The following is a 6,000-nucleotide window of genomic DNA, read 5'->3' as shown; positions in this document are numbered from 1 at the left end:
TATTTTATAAGCTACCAAGAGACATTTTCCCCTCTGTGTATCCATTCTCTGTGACCTGGCAAAAATACATATTCCAGTCCATCATTGTGCTTCGTTTCAGTCCCAAAGAGGCTATGGTGTATTGGCTTTGTGTTGCATAAACTTCTTTGTACCAAGTATGCTAAACTTGAAGCTCTTTTCATAATAATCACTTCAATGTAGACATGAGTCCCCCCTTTTTCTACCATATTGGGGTCATTTTGTTGTTCTGGATCAATGACCAGATTGTCAAAAAGGAGGCTAAAGTATATATCTCTCCCCTCTCCTAAAATGTCGACATCTTTTGTTATATCTTGGGCTTCCCTGATAGCTCAGTTGGTAAAGAATCTGCCTGCGCACAGTTTACAATAGCCAGGACATGGAAACAACATAGATATCCATCAGCAGATGAATGGATAAGAAAGCTGTGGTACATATACACAATGGAATATTACTCAGCCATTAAAAAGAATACATTTGAATCAGTTCTAATGAGTTGGATGAAACTGGAGCCTATTTTACAGAGTGAAGTAAGCCAGAAAGAAAAACATCAATACAGTGTATTAACGCATATATATGGAATTTAGATAGTAACAATAACTCTACATGCGAGACAGCAAAAGAGACACAGATGTATAGAACAGTCTTTTGGACCCTGTGGGAGAGGGCAAGGATAGGATGATTTGGGAGAATGGCATTGAAACAAACATGTATATTATCACATGTGAAACAGATCACCAGTCCAGGTTCAATGCATGAGACAGGGTGCTCAGGGCTGATGCACTGGGATGACCCAGAGGGATGGGATGGGGAGGGAGGTGGGAGAGGGCTTCAGGATGGGAAACACATGTATACCCATGGCTGATTCATGTCAATGTATGGCAAAAAACCACTACAATATTGTAAAGTAATTAGCTTCCAATTAAAATGAATAAAAAAAAAAAAAAAAAAGAATCTGCCTTCAATGCAGGAGACCCCGGTTTGATTCCTGGGTCGGAAGATCCACTGGAGAAGGGATAGGCTACCCACTCCAGTATTCTTGGGCTTCCTTTGTGGCTCAGCTGGTAAAGAATCTGCCTGCAATGGGGGAGACCTGGGTTCGATCCCTGGGTTGGGAAGATCCCCTGGAGAAGAGATAGGCTACCCACTCCAGTGTTCTGGCCTGGAGAATTCCATGGACGGTCTGTGAGGTCGCACAGAGTCAGACGTGACTGAGCAACTTTCCCTTCGCTGTCACATCTCATGGCGCCAAGTGGGGCCCCAGCTGGTTGGCGCAGTCTCTTTCTAATCAAGATCTGGAGGTTTGGTCAGCCTGAGCTGTAGCCCACATGGCTTCCTCTGAGTTCTTGGATACAATGAGCAAGACTAAAGTTGGCTCCGAAAAGGAACAGAAGATGACTTGGGGTTAGTTTTTCTTTTTTAAATGTTATACAAGTGCAGAGAGTTGGCTGCCATCCCCCTCTCAAACCATCAGCAGAGCTTGACCTTGGCCAAGATTTTGCCTCATCCTCTCGGCATTTTAGCATCGAGTTGCGTTTCAGCCGTGGAATGCTTAACCAAAAGCACATGCTGTCGTGGTAGCTTCCAAGGAGCAAGTTTTTGCAGAAAGTCCACATCATGTTGTTTTCTCAAAACAACTGTTTTCTCTGAACCACCAACCCAATAAACCCCCAAATGGTGATTCTTTGGTTTATTTGTACACAAGGGCTGAAATTTTTGCTGCTGTTAATAATACTTTATTGAAGTGCAATATAGTGAAAATACAATAAAACGTACAAATCTTATAACTACATCTCGGTGAATTTTGACGAATGTATATACGTACCCATGTCATTAGGGGGCTTCCCTGGTGGCTCAGTGGTAAAAAATCCACCTGTCAATGCAGGAGACATGGGTTCAGTCCCTAAGCCAAGGAGATCCCCTGGAGAAGGAAATGTCAACTCACTCCAGTATTCCTGCCTGGGAAATCCCATGAACAGAGAGGAGCCTGGTGGGCTATAGTCCCCGGGGTCAAACATGGTGACTAACTCATGTAATCATGAAGGGCTGGAGTTTTTTGTATCACATGAAACATACATCCTGATGATGTACAGGTTGGGGTTGGGAGGTTGTACATTCAGTTAGCTGAGCAGATTACTATAACACAGCAAATCCAGGTCAAAATGTGATGACATTTGGTGGTCTGAGTCCAGGCAGTTTGTTCTTTTTCACTCCCAGGGGAACTGGGTACAGCGAAGCTTCATGATGTTTGTTTTTAACAAGTTACTTTTAAGAAGAAATAACATGTGCACATAGGACAAAATTTGTTTTCAAATGTATAATGAAAAAGGAACCTCCTCCCCAGTCCTCTCCCTTCCTGACAGTAACCACTGTTACTATTACTTGTGCATAATGCATCCTTCAGAGAGGGGCAGAAATGGAATGTGAATGTGTGTGGGTTTGTTTTTAAGTCTTAGGTTTCTTCTTTGCTAAGTAAGAATTTCTCTGCCCTTCTCCTCATACTCTAAGCTCTAGTCTTTAGGCTCTAGTCTAGGGCATTTGTGTAGAAATCTGGATCCTGCTGCCTCAGTAGAACTAACCCTATTTCTCTTTAACTATACAAAGTTCATACTCTGGATCTGTCATCTGGCTCCAAAGTCCATGTTTCTCATAGGATTGGCCATGAGTTGGTAAGTGTCTAGGCTGGGTTTTTTTACATTAGGCTTTCTACTTCTTTTAATATATATTTTAAATTTTCTGTAATAAATTTTTTTTAATGTCTCACTTCTTCAGCAGTAGCTCCTGCAACACACTTATCTACTTAGGTTTTGGGTTTGTTTTAAAGTAATGTTTCACTGCAACCTAAAACGAAACTGTAGATACGACCACCCAAATCGACATTTAAAATTCCAAAGTTACAAACATGAACCAGGATGATTATTCACCTTCAAAAGCCATTCTTCTTTTTAAACATAGGACTGACCTCAAATTTATTTTGAAAAGCCAACTCCTCTGGCAAGCAAAGTTTGGTGTGATTTGTACACTGAGTTTCTCAAGAATGCAAATCTCATGGAGAGCAGAGGACTTATATTCAGCCTTGAAAAGTATACACGATATACTTTACACAATATAATGGGCTCAAGAGCCAGGGAAGGAAGAACCTCCCAGACCTGCCCTCTCGGCTGGGGAGCAAACAAAGCCTGCATGGATAGCTTTCCTTGGCCACTACTCCCCTCTGTGCCAGGTGGATGAGGAGTCAGATCATCTCCAGGTCAGAGCGTTCCAAAGATGCACAGGTTTTTCCCATTCAAGTCCCATATGGTTTCCCTAGGGCCATTTTATCCTTGATGTCCTTTCACATTCTCTACTTTGTCTTGCTGTAATCCAATCCACCCCAGGCCTCTCCAGCCATCATTAAGTATATTCCCACGGGTCAGGGAGCTCTCTTGGAGCATCCCTTTAGAGCAGCTGTCACATTTGAGCAGCATCTGCTTTCCAACAAGCTTGAAGACAGAGTGAAGGACGTGGTCGAGTCTTTCCCAGTGGGAAGTGGATGACACTGGTAACCTTCGGGACTGCCATCAGGATGCTTGCGAGTTGAGTGGCCCAGCAACTCGCATGGGCAGCGAAGGCGGGTGATTCCCAGAAAGGGCAGCGGGTCTTCAGCCTGGTGGCCCGTGCAGGGTCCTAAGGCTGGAATGGTTCCCTGAGCCTTTGGCTCCAGCTCTTTCTGGGCAGGGAAACAGAACGAGGCAAAATGCCTGGTGTGTTTTTAAATAGATTCGGCTCACCGCAGCCAACAAGCCCGACAGCTCTGGGAGGTGAGTGACCCTTCCTGAGAGATTTCTGTTGCGCCATTCCTCAGCCTCCATCCCCGCCCCTCCTGCTTCTCCCTTCTGACCTCACTCCCTGCTCTCTGGACGGTTTCTCTTCAGGCCTCTCTGGTTTTCATATTTATTACACTTGTTGGTTTTCACTCTCTGCCTTTTCTTTCCCCGAGGCTGCTTTTCCTCACACCCTGTATCTTCTCATCTCTCCCAAGAGTGCGTCTCCATCTGCGGCTCCTTGTCTGTCTCCGCGTCTCAATCGTCCTCCTGGCCTCACCTGGGCTTTACCGACCCTGGAAAGAAGGAAGGGAGGCTTGGAGGAACCTACCTTGAGCAATCCCACGTGGTGGGGGCAGGTAGCCGCCTTCGTCTTGGGAAACGGACCTTAGCCATGGCAGCTGATCCTGGGCAGAGTGGCAGTGCAGTAGGCAAGCCGGAGGAGGAGGAGATGGACAGGAGGGGTGGAGGGCCTGGCACCCACTGAAGGGGACAGTCAGAAAGGAGGTGGCAGAGGAAGGCCGGGTGGATGCCATGAGGAGGAGCTGGGGTGCGAGTGTGGGAAACCAGGGATGTGGGACCCCAGCCCAGCTCTGCCCAGCAGAGGCGGGCAGTGTGGGGAGAAGGCGCCTTAGAGACCCTTTCTCGCCACTCATCTCTGGCCCTTTTGTTCTTTTTCTTCCATGTTTCTGTCTTCATGTTGTATATTAGCAGCAGAAAACACCACACCACAAAAGGCCGTCTGTCTTTGAAAGGGAACGGCCAGATCCGGAGGATTGAAGGCTGGATGCACTTCCCTCTCTGCTGAATTCGTAGGTCCCTCTGCCTCTGTCTGGCTGCTGGAGTCATCAGGGCCGGACCTTGAATGGAAGCCCTGTACCAGCTCTGACAGCCCAGCCGGGGCGCCACCAGCACGGGCAGCCGGCAGCAGTGTGCATGCCCAGACCCCCTCCAGGCGCCGGGGGAGCTGGGCTGTTGGCCAGCGAGGGCTTGGGCTGAGGGGCGGCTTCCAGAGGCTGATGCCAGCCCCACCAGGGGCTCCTCCTCCCCAGCTAGGAGCTGAGCTGCAGAGGGGCCTGAGGTAGAAGAAAGAGAAAGGAAAACTCTTGGTTAAAAAAAGTTTTAGGCCAGAGGGATGTTAAGGTCACCAAGAATAATTTGGAGGTGGCCAAGGACTTGTTTTTAAAGTGTTTTCAAGTCTACCGATAACTCTTGACATTTAGAAATGAATAAGATATGAATGTTTAAAGTCATGTTTAAAAAAAAAAAAAGTTTTACAATGAAGAGGTGATGAGTGCGTGTGGCAAAACATCCCAAAGGTATAAAACAATGAGTATACAGTGAAATCTCCTGCTCCTGTTCACCTCAAGTTCCCCTCCTCAGAGGTATCCCTGGATGTAGCAGTCTCTTGCACATTCTTCCAATATCTCCTTTTTAGGTCTCTATATCCTGGAAATTTTCAGATTCTTCAGGCAATGGAACATCTGCAATTGTTTGGATGCATATGTATATATGTAATATGTGCCAGGGGACCCAGTGATAATGAAGAAAATTGCATCTCAGTTCATTGCCAATAATTCTTGCTGGGGTACAGAATGGTTTTAAAAAATTAAAATAAGTAAACAGAATAATAAGATGCTAGCACTAGAAAGGACCTGCTGAGTCTTATTGTACCAAGACTCTCATTTTAAACATGAGAAAGAAGTTCGGATAAGTGACTTGTCCAGGGTCACCAAGCTGGCTTACGGAACAACTAGGACTAAAACCCCAGCTCCTCGCCTCCTAATCATTCCAAGTGTCCAAGAACATACTAGATGCTCTGTCTGTAGGTAAGGGCCTTTGGAAAGACATGTGATGAGATGGAAAGAAAGACAAATGATTGGACATGGGTTTAGAAATTTCCTTTGGAGGCAAATATAGTGAAAGAAATCAGTAATTCCAGCAAAGACCTGAAGTTGAAGACCTGAAAAATAGCATGTGCGTGCACACACACACACGCAGAGGCACTGGCAGCAGACAGAAGATGAACACCTATAAAGTCTACTGTCTGTCTCTCCTGCCAAGCCCAGCAGAGACTGTGAGAAGCGGCATGACCCCTTGCTCTGCTGAAGAACCCACACCCCTCGGATCGACTGTGGGGCTGGAGGCAGAGGCAGGCAGTTTTGGTTCGGCAGGAGGC

Source organism: Dama dama, chromosome 12, assembly GCF_033118175.1.
Source record: "Dama dama isolate Ldn47 chromosome 12, ASM3311817v1, whole genome shotgun sequence".
Classification (NCBI taxonomy): domain Eukaryota; kingdom Metazoa; phylum Chordata; class Mammalia; order Artiodactyla; family Cervidae; genus Dama; species Dama dama.
Note: the sequence above shows the minus strand (reverse complement) of the source record.